The sequence below is a fragment of the Mauremys reevesii genome, linkage group 25 (genome assembly GCF_016161935.1).
Source record: "Mauremys reevesii isolate NIE-2019 linkage group 25, ASM1616193v1, whole genome shotgun sequence".
Taxonomy (NCBI): Eukaryota; Metazoa; Chordata; order Testudines; family Geoemydidae; genus Mauremys; species Mauremys reevesii.
The window spans coordinates 7,800,580-7,813,885 of NC_052647.1; the positions used below are offsets into that span (position 1 = coordinate 7,800,580).

General features: G+C 44.0%; 1 protein-coding gene and 1 long non-coding RNA gene across 4 annotated transcripts in view; both read left to right on the forward strand.

The window, feature by feature from the left end:
* Window positions 1-13,306, forward strand: part of LOC120391388 (maestro heat-like repeat-containing protein family member 2A) — a 257,457-nt gene that overhangs the window by 148,915 nt on the left and 95,236 nt on the right. The window lies entirely within an intron of this gene.
* On the forward strand, window positions 2,838-5,668 carry LOC120391436. The gene is made up of 3 exons (XR_005591310.1): window positions 2,838-2,897; window positions 3,098-3,200; window positions 5,609-5,668. It is a non-coding gene; the product is annotated as an uncharacterized LOC120391436 (long non-coding RNA).

The window sequence follows — 13,306 nt, forward strand, 5'->3', positions numbered from 1 at the left end:
GGCAGATTATCAGTTGAACATAAGCTCCCAATGCGAAGTTGTGGCCAAAAGGATTGAAATGATCCTTGGAGGCATAAACAGAGGAATCTTGAAGAAGAGTAAAGAAGTTATTTTCCCTCTGAATATGGCACTCATGTGAGTGCTGCTGGAATGCTGTGTCCAGATCAGATGTCCACAATTCAAGAAGGATGCTGATAAATTAGAGGGGATTCAGAGAAGAGTCACAAGAACTATCAAAGGATTGGAAAATATACCTTTAGTGATAGACTCAAGGAGCTCAATCTATTTAGCTTTACAAAGAGAAGGTTAAGGAGTGACTTGAGGACAGTCTATAACTACTCACATGGGAACAAATTTTGATAATGGGTTCTTCACATTAGCAAACAATGGTATAACAAGATTCAATGGAGAAAAAGGAAGCTAGATTAATTCAGACTGGTAATAAGGCGTACATTTTAATAGTAATTTTAATTAATCATTGGAACAATTTACCAAAAGTTGTTGTGGTGGATTTTGGTCACTAGCAATTTTAAAATCAAGATTGGATGTTTTCTAAAAGATGTACTCTAGTTCAGAGACTATTTCGGAGAAGTTCTATGTTATGCAGGAGGTCAGACCGGATAATCACAATGAACCCTTTTGGCCTTGGAATCTAAGTAACTAGAAATCTAATAATAGGATTATGCACGTGTATTATGTTACCGAGTTTGGCTCATTGTAGCTAGCACCTGGTCTGAAATATAGCTATAGATCTCAGGAGGGAGAGAGGGTTGATGAAATTCCCACAGCTTCATAACTGCTAAAGAAAAGTTCTTAGAAGTGTGATCAGTGATAAGTTTTCTTTAATGTCGTATGTTTGTACAGGTGAAAAAGTACAAGAAGTTTCTTCTGGACATACTGATCGGGGCCTTACATGACGTTTTCAGTTCTGAAGTGATTGGTGAGAGCATGAAAGCACTGGCCAAAGTCCTGAAGGAGCTGAAAGAGAAGGACATTGGTTCTTCCTTCAAAAACCTCACCGAACAGATCCGGGCCTACTTTGACGATGTATGTGAACAGAACTCTCCAACCCCAGTTCAACCGATCTTGATTATACTCGATTTACGATGTGTGATGTGGACTCCCTGGGCATTGCTCATGTCAGAGTGCAGAGATTTTAGGCCCCAGGGAAGGGAAGTATTTTACGGAGGAGGAGAACATTAGGAGGATGGGGATGACATCCCTGCTCCCACAGTCTCACCCTTCTGTTCGTGATTGCCACTGAGAACCTCAAAGAAAGTCTGAATACTAGATTAGGTAGCTAGATAACCATGAAAAGGGGGAGTGCAATAGAAAGTGTTGGGCCTGCTCTATACCGTTTTTATGTGAGAGGGTTGGAATGATAATTCTGTTTTGCAGAGAATTTTTGAGATTTCAAATTTTGGTTTTGTTCCTATTTGTGGGAACCCCTCCCCCAAACTTCAGAACTCCTTGTGAAACAGAATTACTATTCTCAACCTAGCTCTGTTGGAAGCCTTGGCCCGGGGCAGTCTGCTCTCAGACTATCCTGGTGCTGGGAACCCAGGAAACTCTGGGAGCTAGAGGTGCCAGGGAGTTGCAAATTTGAGAGCTAGGACCCCCAGGGTCATAGAATTGGAAGGGACCTCAGGAGGTCATCTAGTCCAACCCTCTGCTCAAAGCAGGACCAATCCTCAGCTTTTTATCCCAGTTCCCAAAATGGCCCCCCAGGGACTGAACTCACAACCCTGGGTTTAGCAGGCCAATGCTCAAACCACTGAGCTATCCTTCCCCCCAAAGCTGGGAGCCTGGAAGCCTATGATCCCAGTCAGCCTGCTAGATTGGCTGCCAAGGAGCTGGATGGGTGTACTGGCAAGACACCAGGCAGGTTTCTAAGGACCCTGCCTGGCTTCTGGAGAATTTCATCAAAATTGAACTGTCTCTAAAATATTTTCATGAATCAGAAAATTCGAATAAAAATTGGTTAATTAAAGTTTATCTGACTAGCTGTAGTTGCAATCACTTTACTTTAGCGTAGAAGAGGCGGCTGTGTGAGGTGCGTGATGGGATTGTCCCTTACTTACCAAGTTGTGGGGCTTTCTTGGCTGTAGGAGAATGATGGTCTTCGCTCAGTGGCCTTTGTCCTATTTGGCATCCTGGCTCAGTTGACAAAGAAAAAATGGAAGGCCTATTTCGCTGAGCAGGTTCGAAAGAGCTGGGTCATACTTCTGCTGCACCTGCAAGACCCAAGCCCGAGGTTTCAATGGTAAGACCAACAGTGACTTATTTACTAAGCCAAAGGAATCTTCCTCCCAGTGCCAGGAGCACTGCTATTCCTGCTTGTTGTGGAGGCCCAAATTCTCCCCTCAGTTCATTGCCCTCCTGCTGAGTCACTTCCAGCCAGGTTGGTCCATGGCTGCCTCACCAGAATCTAGGATAGGTCATGGGTCTGACCCCTACAGGTCTCTGTTCCTGTCTGACTCTTCACCCCAGGCCCCTGCCTCCCCAGAACAGAGGAGAGACCACAGCTGTGCCTGGTGAAGCAGCTTTCATCGGTATATCTGTTCCCAAAAGACATTGATGCTACCTCCAGGTTTCAGTGGAAGCTCTCCCCTCTATTAGTCATTCCTGCATGTTTCTGCCAGTCACATCCAGATGAATCCTTTTTTGTCCTGGAATAGATGAGCAGTCACGCAGATGAGTTCCCTTTGATTGAACACAGCACTCGCTAGGGAACAATTCAATGGTGTGTCGCTCTTTTTCAGGAATGCAGAGCTACATTTCACCTCTGTTTCCCGTTTTTGGGACTGAAGAGACTCCAACATGCGATCAATAAGCACCTTGGTGGCAGAGCCGAGCTGAAGCCTGAAGAGCTCCAGGTGGACATTTGCAGACACCTTGTGAGTGAGCTGTTGAACTGTAGGAGATTATTGACTGGAGGGTGATGGGAAATGTAAATCTGCCCCAGATTCCCATTTTTTCCACTTCTACCCAGCCACCTGTTCTTGCTCTTATTTACCTGTGGTTCATAAAAGCATGTGCTGGCAGTCAAAGGGCACTTCTAGCCAGAGAGAGCTCATGTGTCCCTGATTTCCTCTAGGCCAAAGAAAATGCAGAACTGCTGGAGAACTTGTATAGCACCACCATCGCGTCCTTCAGTAGCAGCTGGGAAGGGATCCGGGCAGGTGCCGCCAACTTAGCTGGTGAGAGATGATGCCCAGTGTCCCTTTTGATATTCCCATTGAGGGAGACAGAAAAAATCCCACTGTGCAGGACTGAGCTGCCATTAATCTCTCTGTGCCTCAGCTTCCCACTCATAGATGGAGATGTTAATGTCCCTATCTCCAAGGGACAAGGGGGATCCGGTGGACATAGTGTACTTAGATTTCCAGAAAGCCTTTGACAAGGTCCCTCACCAAAGGCTCTTACGTAAATTAAGCTGTCATGGGATAAAAGGAAAGGTCCTTTCATGGATTGAGAACTGGTTAAAGGACAGGGAACAAAGGGTAGGAATTAATGGTAAATTCTCAGAATGGAGAGGGGTAACTAGTGGTGTTCCCCAAGGGTCAGTCCTAGGACCAATCCTATTCAATTTATTCATAAATGATCTGGAGAAAGGGGTAAACAGTGAGGTGGCAAAGTTTGCAGATGATACTAAACTACTCAAGATAGTTAAGACCAAAGCAGATTGTGAAGAACTTCAAAAAGATCTCACAAAACTAAGTGATTGGGCAACAAAATGGCAAATGAAATTTAATGTGGATAAATGTAAAGTAATGCACATTGGAAAAATAACCCCAACTATACATACAACATGATGGGGCTAATTTAGCTACAACGAGTCAGGAAAAGATCTTGGAGTTATCGTGGATAGTTCTCTGAAGATGTCACGCAGTGTGCAGAGGCGGTCAAAAAAGCAAACAGGATGTTAGGAATCATTAAAGGGGATAGAGAATAAGACTGAGAATATATTATTGCCCTTATATAAATCCATGATACGCCCACATCTCGAATACTGTGTACAGATGTGGTCTCCTCACCTCAAAAGATATTCTAGCACTAGAAAGGTTCAGAAAGAGCAACTAAAATGATTAGGGGTTTAGAGAAGGTCCCATATGAGGAAAGATTAAAGAGGCTAGGACTCTTCAGTTTGGAAAAGAGAAGACTAAGGGGGGACATGATAGAGGTATATAAAATCATGAGTGATGTTGAGAAAGTGGATAAGGAAAAGTTATGTACTTATTCCCATAATACAAGAACTAGGGGTCACCAAATGAAATTAATAGGCAGCAGGTTTAAAACAAATAAAAGGAAGTTCTTCTTCATGGCGCACAGTCAACTTGTGGAACTCCTTACCTGAGGAGGTTGTGAAGGCTAGGACTATAACAATGTTTAAAAGGGGACTGGATAAATTCATGGTGGCTAAGTCCATAAATGGCTATTAGCCAGGATGGGTAAGAATGGTGTCCCTAGCCTCTGTTCGTCAGAGGATGGAGATGGATGGCAGGAGAGAGATCATTTGATCATTGCCTGTTAGGTTCACTCCCTCAGGGGCACCTGGCATTGGCCACTGTCGGTAGACAGATACTGGGCTAGATGGACCTTTGGTCTGACCCGGTACGGCCTTTCTTATGTTCTTATTATTATGTTCTTATCTCTCCAGGATGGTGGTCGGAGGAATTCATTAGTTGCTATAAAGGGCTTCGGGATTGTTGCAGGGGAAGCACGGTGCAGTCATTTGGTAGTAGTGCCTGGGACACTGTCACGTAGGGCATGGTTACACTTTGAGCTGGGGGTATAATTCCCATCTTGATGAGACACACCCGCACTAGCCCTTTGTGCTAAAAATAGAGAGTAGCTGCGGCGGCAGGAGCAGCAGGAGGTTTAACCACCCCAAGTATGATCCATCAAACCCCAAAGTCTATTCTCACAGTGGCTGCTCCTCCCACGGCTTGTGCTGCCTTAGCTACATTCTAATGCTAGCGCTGTCAGAGCTAGTGTGGGCCTGTCCCATTGAACTGGGTGTGATACCTCTAGCTCAAAGTGCAGACCTACCCAGTGCTATTCAGTGCTCCTCACTGTGACTTCATCACTGGGAGGCAAGCAGCCCATCTCCCCATAGCGCCTGCTGTTTCACCTTCCTGGCCACAGCACCTTGTCAAGGAAGCATTAGGTTCCTCCTATTTGGCCCTGTGGCCTCTTCTCCCTAGCACACCCATGTGAGACAGGCAGGCATTGGGGCTCACCTATCAGTCACCTTGAGAGATCCCTGCTTAGAACTCGCTTATTCCTGGCCCCAGTCCTTTGCTCAGACCACTAGACCAAACACTATCTTAGTATGTCTCCAATAACTGACTGCAGTGGCAAGAGGAGCACAGACTGTTTCATCAAGCAAATGGGTTTTATGTAAACATTTTTTTTAAAATATGTCTCTCTCATTCTCTTCAGTGTGGACTCTAAACTGCTCTAGCATCCTCTTGCCCACAGCTCACCCTTAGGCCCACAGTAGGAGACCCCAACGACCTGTCTAGGGGCTGCTAATATCACTTTGCACTCAACAAGGGAAGGTTTTATTGTTATTGTTGTTATTTATTTGACATTGTGTATTTAGGCATCATCCTGGAACACACAGACACTCAGCGTATGAAATGGCTGGACCTGGAACATCTGCTGATGTGTAAGTGATAAATACAGCTGAAGTCCTGCTCATTAATGAGTTATAAAGGAATTTAGCTGACAAGCAGCAGTAACCGATACCACTGGTGCAAAGTGCATCAGCCACGCATCAAAGGACAAATTCACTCTTGCCCAGTAGAAAGTCAGCCTTAATTTCCCCTGAAGGAGGAAGCTGCAGAAGGTGTGATATGAGTCAGTGCATCTCCTGGTTGTCCTGGCAATGCCCCCTTCCCAGCCAGTGCTCTCCACACTTTGGGCTTTATTGGCTTTCTGTGGACTCCCCAAGTGAGAAGTAGCCACTTTCTGCTACCCCAAATTTCCCACCAGCAATTTTGCTTCCAGTAAGTGCCCTGTATCATGCGCAAACCAGCTTGGACCTGGCCTGTGTTAAATTCCACATTGAGTTGAGCTCAGGCAGTGGCTCCTGAATAGAGCTGGAAAATAACTGAAAAGTGGAAGCTATTGAAACAATGGACCTTCTTCCATTTGCAGCAGAGTGGATGACTTTCTGGTAGAGTCAGGGTCTCCCCACAGTTGGGAGCATGGAAGGGACCCAATGAGGGACCCTAAAGCTTTGTTTGTATTGGAGAGCTGCTGTCGTGTGGTATTCAGAAGTAATAAGTCTCCAGCTATTTCAGGCACAGGTGACTATATGAAAAGTGAGGCCTATTCATCTCTCATGTATTTTCACCCCAATAGAAGGACTGAGCCCAGTTTCACATTTTCCATGTGATCATTCTGCTCAGGTACTTCAAGGTTCTGTGATCACGCTTAGCTGTGATTTGACAGTCTGTTCACTAACGTGATGTCCTCTGTAATTTCAGCTCTCCGGGTCCTAGAGAAAGACCCAAGTCCCACTGTCCAGCTGGTGGCAACTGAGCTCATAAGTGACATCTGTCCTGGCCGAGCACTTGGCGAATGAAGCAGAATGGAGACAAACAGAACAAGGCACTCCAGTGGTATAAGGGCCCTACCATCAATCAAATGTTAATCCCACCCCTTGACCCCGGCAGCAAGATGTGTCATGTGACACCTCTAAGGACTCCTCCCACTGCCATCTACCGATCAGGGTGGGTTTCGCCCCAATAGGAATGCCCCGAGGGAAGACTTGACCAATCAAGGGGAGTTCCGAGGCAGGTGACCTGTCCTTTGTGTGACCCCTCTAAGAACTCCTCCCACTGCCATCTACCGATCAGGGTGGGTTTCAGCCACTGGGGATCACTCCAAGAGGAGATTTGACCAACTGGGGGGAATTCTGGGGTGGGGTGACCCATCCGGAAGTGCTTCATGTGACCCTTCTAGGAACTCCTCTCACCACCCTTTACCAGTTGCGATGGGTTTCAGCTGCAGAGGACTGCCCCAAGAGGAGAGTTGACCAAAACAAGGTAGGTTCTCGGAAGGGGTGAACCTCCCAGAAGAGGGTCGTGTGACCCCTCTAAGAACTCCTTCCAATGCCCTCTGCCAATCAGAGTGCAGCACATCACCTCATAAGTCCCAGCGCTGGGCAGAGGAGGCCATCTCTTCCCAAGAAGATGTGTTTTATGAATTGTGGAAAGGCTGAGAGGAGACATGGACTCCTTTACCACTCCCCTGAGAACTTCAGACTTTGTTTTAGCCCCGAGGACCTTTGGGCTTGTATGGATAAAGCGCTATAGCAGTTACAGTTCCGAGGAGGGCCCTTTGACTCGACCATTGATAGATACCTCAGGACCCGACCCCGAACCCTCGTGAAGAACCCTGATGAGTGTGACGACTCCCCCCCCAAAGTGGGAAGATGATCATGGCTTGGGGGAGTCACTGGTGGACAAGGTGAACGGGAAAGACGTTGCTCAGGTAAATGAATGATTAAGAAGCGATGGTCGATCATGGGGGTATAATGGGGTTAGGAATCAACTTGGCATTGCATAAATCTAAGAACAAGCAGAGGTTGCTTACACTGATTTGTGTCTGAAAATCTCTCAACAGCTCGACGATGCCTTTCAAGAGGCCTTTGAGAACTTACGCATCGGTAGCCCTGTTGTGCATCAGCTGTTTTTGCTCCTGTCTGAGATGCAGATCTCAAGAGGAAAATCCGGAAAAGGACAAAATAGAAGAATGAACCAGCTCAGAGTCTTTCGTTGTAGGGTCATGGCGTCCATTTTACAGATGGCTGTCAAAGGTTGTGTTAAACCAGGCAATTAATTAAACTTATTTAAATGTGTCCCTATGACTGTATCCCCTCCATACTTGCGTTAGTAAAAGACGGTACCAGGAACAGTCCTGTCTCCACAGACAGCTCTGTTAATGAAAATAGATTACATCCCCAGGGATGCTGGGAGCTTTGGTGGGGGAATCCTCTTTTTGAGTGGCCAAAAAGCACAGTAAAACTTTTTAAATAGAAGACAGGTAACAGCTTAGCTTTCAGATCAGATGCTTACACTTTACACAAACTGGCTCAAATACATTTTAAAAGAAACAAGACCATTGTTTCAGATGTGGACGCACAATGGCAGGAAGATCTGGTAGATGTGCACCGGTTTTCCAAACACAACAGAGGCTTTAAGACGTATTATCTGACTTTATAAAGAGTGACAACCGGAGCTTTCACAGAACTATACGTACCAGTCCTGCTGATGTTAATCCTTCACATTCTCTGAAGATATGGAAAACAGTTTATAGAGATGGTTTTAAAATAAAACCAGTTGTTGCCCCTTTTAGAAAAGGCGACCACGTGAGACTATCTAAAGTCAAAGGAGCCTTTGAAAAAGGTTATGAACAGATGTTTACTGATGAGCTATTTATAGTGGATGAAGCCTTAACCAGGAGCCAGAGACCTGTATACTGATTAAAAGATTACGAGGGTGAGACAGTTACTGGATCTTTTTGCCCTGAAGAATTACAAAAAGTAAACCCCAAACAAGACAGGATTTACAGGATTGAAAAAGTTCTAGCGGATAAAGGAAAAGGGAGAAAAAAGCAGCTACTGGTGAAATGGTTTGAGGAGGCGATAAGTTTAATAGCTGGGTGGAAGCTTCTCAACTCTGTGACATTTAGACGTGAACAAAACAAACAAACAAAAAGATTCCTCCTGCAAAGACAGAGAGAGAGAAAAATGAGCGACAGCGGGTTCTACATTACGTTGCCCAGCAATGCCAGCTCTGCAGTTTTTCCTCAGAACACCAGCTTGAACTTTACAATATGGCTAATTAAGCCCTGGGATATCCAGAGAGCCTGGGAGGTGGGTTAGTGGAAATACAATACCACTTTGGAACACTATCAATGAAGACACCTTTTGAAATCACCTTTGCAGGTGTGGCATGGAGTTTATCCTACAACGAGGTTATTACTCGTCCATACCTGAATTATTGGATCATATGAACAGTACTGTGGTTCGTCATCCCACACCGCCTGAGGTGGTCATGAACTACGACCCTGGGGGTAGAAAAGTTAGTCTTAAATCTGCCAATTTTACTTGTATGTTTTCTATCAGCGGGGAGCTAGCTAACATTCTAGGTTTGGGCCCGAAGCATAGAGTCCAAAATTCCCCTTCTCAGCAGACATCACACGGCTTTTAATTTCTTGCGTCTGTTCACAGATATTGTAGAACATGAGTTTGTGGGGGACTTTTCTGTTCCCCTGTTACATTGTCTCTCTGTCCGAGGAAGGAACAATGAGTTTGTCACCATCACCTACGATAAACCTCATTACGTTCCTGTCAGAAAACACCACATCGATACCATTACCATTGAAATAAAGACAGATCAGAACAGACACGTCTTGTATTGCTTTGGCAAGGTGATCATCAAGGTGCACCTGTGTCCCCGGAGAGGCGAGGTTTCTAAAAGCAAAACATTTGGCGATCCTAAAAATTACAGCGACCCCACCATCTACAGGAACTATTACAAAGCCCAGGTGGGATATGCCCTTCCTGGATGTCTGAGGCTGGCGTGGGTGGAATATTCCATAACCAAGCCTCTGCAGCCAGACTTGAGGCAGAACACTGCATGAGAGGATACATGAATCTGGTACAGAGAGCTGGTAAACACGTGAAAGATCGTTCTCTGTTAATCAACCGTGAGGTTACACCTTGTTGCCTTTGACCTGTCTCCCAACCAGGAATGCACCAATCACTGGTCCCTGTTTAAAACCGGGAACCTGAGAGCAGAAATACATTTTGGGATGGCTCTAACCATCACCGTCAATATGATCGTGTATGGGGTTTTGACAACATCATAGTGATAAATCAGAGGAGAAATGTTCTGCTTGACTATATGTGAACATGGACACGTGCAGCTCTCACGTGTCTCATCAATGACCCCTTACACAAAAAGAATTCCCTTATGCTTGGCTCCCGGGCAGCAAGTTGTCTCAGAAACCCTTAGGTTTGGTGGTCAACACGCATCCACATAACCAACCCGGTGAACATTGGCTCACCTTGTATCTGGTGAAGTGTAACCATGGAGAGTTTTTGACTCATACGGGCACCCTGAATAGCGTGTTGTTTCCTAAAGCATTATGAAATTTTTAAACAAAATGCCACAGATAATGTGTTTCACAATAGACAATTATAAGACCCCACTCTGTCGCCTGCAGCTATCACTGCATGTTTTCTTACATCATCATGCAAGGGTTTATCTTAAATTGTATTCTAACGACTTAGTGCTAAACGACCGGATGGTGATGAATTTTGTAAAAACTAAATTTAAATTCTTGGGCATATCTAGCCTTGCTTAAAACATGTTTTGGCAAGCCCAGACATGTGTATCTTGCAATGATTTTTATAGCTATGTTATCCAATACTCTCAGGCATAACAGACAATGTTTGTTTGGCATTATCAACACATTTTCCCATAGTTGCTAGGCCCATAGAATTGCAGAAAGGGTGTTTCCACCTCAGATCCATTTTTAAAGCCATAGGGCAGGGTTTTAAACCCTTCTCCTAGGACCTTCTTGGTGGAAACAATTTTCTGTGTTTTTCTTAAGGGTTTTGTCTTTATTTGCCACTGATTTTTGTTCCTTATGATAGAGGGCTGCTGAACCTCTATCTTTTTGGAGTGTTTTCTCACAGGCCCATGCAATAGTCCAGAACTAGATCTTTCAAACTGTCCAAGTTGATCTTTTCACAATTTACTACGTTCAGGGTAATACCTTTTGACTTTCATGCAGGCCTTTCTTCCCGATAGCTTTTATCTGTATGTTTCGGTCCTGCTGACACAAACTCAGTGATGTGTTGATCTGGCGGTGTCTTGCCTAAATAATTCCGCAGAGGAGGATTCCAGTCACCCTCCCTTTTCACACATATCACCAAGTCAGTGTCATGGTACAGGCACTGCTTTTGAAATCTGTCTAGCAGTTTGTATAGTTCTATGCGGGCATAAGCAGTGGTGAAACAGGCTATGAAAACACTGGTATTTCCAGAGACAGAGTACTGGTCTTTTGGGTCCTTTCAAGACACTCATGCTGTTTCATCGTCGATAAACTTGCAGGATGGAACCTTATAGTTGGGGGAAAACAGGTACTGAGAGAGTTCGTCAGGGTCTCTCACACTGCTGGTATTGGGTAGGTTTGTGGAGCAGATGATATTATTATTATTATTATTATTATTTATTATAAATCACATGAAACTGTCTTGTAAACTTAAAAATAGAAAAATACCCTAATGAATATTTTATTTAAAAGTCATAGCTTTAAAACAAAATAATCCATTTCAGTCTGTATAACGAACAGGAGTTTTGAGTTTGTTTCTACCATTTAAAACAACAAACCCACAAACTTTTTTTTAAATACACCTCATTTTGCAAAATAAAAACCAAACGGCTTTTAAAATCAACTTTTAAAATCCAGGTTAAAACACATTTTTCACACTAAAAAGCCAACACCCTCTTAGTTTGAAACACACCATTACCATCAGTTTGCAGCCATATACTTAAAAAAAATCCCACCTATGTTTTACAGAGAGAGAGAGAGTTTAAAATACAGTTTGCAACAAAATAGTTTTCAATAATCCCACACGCATTTAATAGCCAATTGCAGAAAGTTACCTTCTACTACAGGATAAAGTGTTGCAGGAACATGCTTGTTCTGTCCCCCTCAATGTGTGTTTGGGCCTTTGAATTAAAGAACAAGCAAAAACTGTTAGTTAGTATTAGTCCCAAATCCCTATACAACCTGTGTAGTACCTGACGTTATTAAGCAAAACTACAGTTACAATGGTTTTTACCTTGGCCTGGTGATGAAATGCAATTTAAAGTTACTAGTTCCATGCTAAACAGATCACACTGCAATAAACATAGTCACCATTATTTACTAAGACAGCACGGCCAACGAGTGATATTATACTATATATATTTTCAGAGTTGAAAACAGGGAGCATACCTCCTCTTGCAGCCCAGCAGCCATTCAAGAGATTCTGTTGAAAAAAACAACCTCAGGTATTTTGGAGACGTTCATACCATCATAAACCATTGTTTCAAAGGGACTTCAAAATAATGTGAGCAGGTTGATTTGATGGCTACAGCTCTGAAATACTAGAGACTTAAGGACTTTAGGCCCCTTCCTAACATTCCATTTTGGGAGCTGGGGTGGGGGAATTAAGCTGGCTGCACAACTCAGCTGCTTTTGGCTTCATTTTTTCTTTTCGTTAAAATCCATTTTTCTGCAGGGCCTTCTTACAGTACAGTATTAAACAGTAAATCCCCAATCCTTAATGTAACTGTCCCCCCCCTCAGTCCCAAGTGGGGACCTTTTGCAGATATCAATACATCTCTTTGGGGCTTGTTTTTTAAAACATTTCTTTCATGCATATTATTTGGGGTGGGGGTTGAAATAAAATGGTTGTATCACAACCATAATAAGCCCTCCAGAGCTTTTAAATGTTTGATTGTCTTTAGAGAAAATGCTTCTTCTAAAGCATGTTGAAGGTTTGTGACCCCTTGAAACATTTCAGTTTTGGTTTAGACCCTTGTGGGGGTGGGGCTTTGGTTTGTTTGTTGTAAATATATTAATTTAAACTTTTAATGGCTTTGAATTGACCCATAGCATCCAACCAACTCCCGAGTCATATTTAAACTGTCCAATAGCATCTGCAAATTCCTGAAGTTTTATTTCATTTCATATTAATCAGAACTCACCCATCCACCTCCCTTACCATGGGTGCACACCAATCAAATTTATCCCTATGGCAACAACGATAAGTAGTCACAGTTAGCTTCGCTATTCAGTGGGGGTGTGGTTAAAACCATTCAGGTCAACAGGATTAGTCAACTCTATTGTACTCAAACACATGTCTGAACCATCCCTGTTTGTTTTACTGTTGTAAGCAGAGTCAGTATGAGATCTACCTGACATTTGGTGGTGAGTTGTGGAAAAGAACGTCAGGGGTTGATCTCGTTTGCACAGGCACACGCACCCCGCCTAGCATGAGCCCACAGTAGCCCAAATGATCACTTTGGCTGCTGTGGGAACCCCAGTTTCTCTGTTACTGAGGCAGAAAGAATAAAGTGTTGTTATCCTGATTATGTGAATCAAGGACAGTGGACCTGTACTTGGCCTTTTATAGCAGAGGACTCGCCATCAACTAAATAGCACTCACTAGGCAGGGGACGTGGGTTCCAAAACTCAGCAAATTGAGAAAGGCTGGGGAGAGGTATTTGTA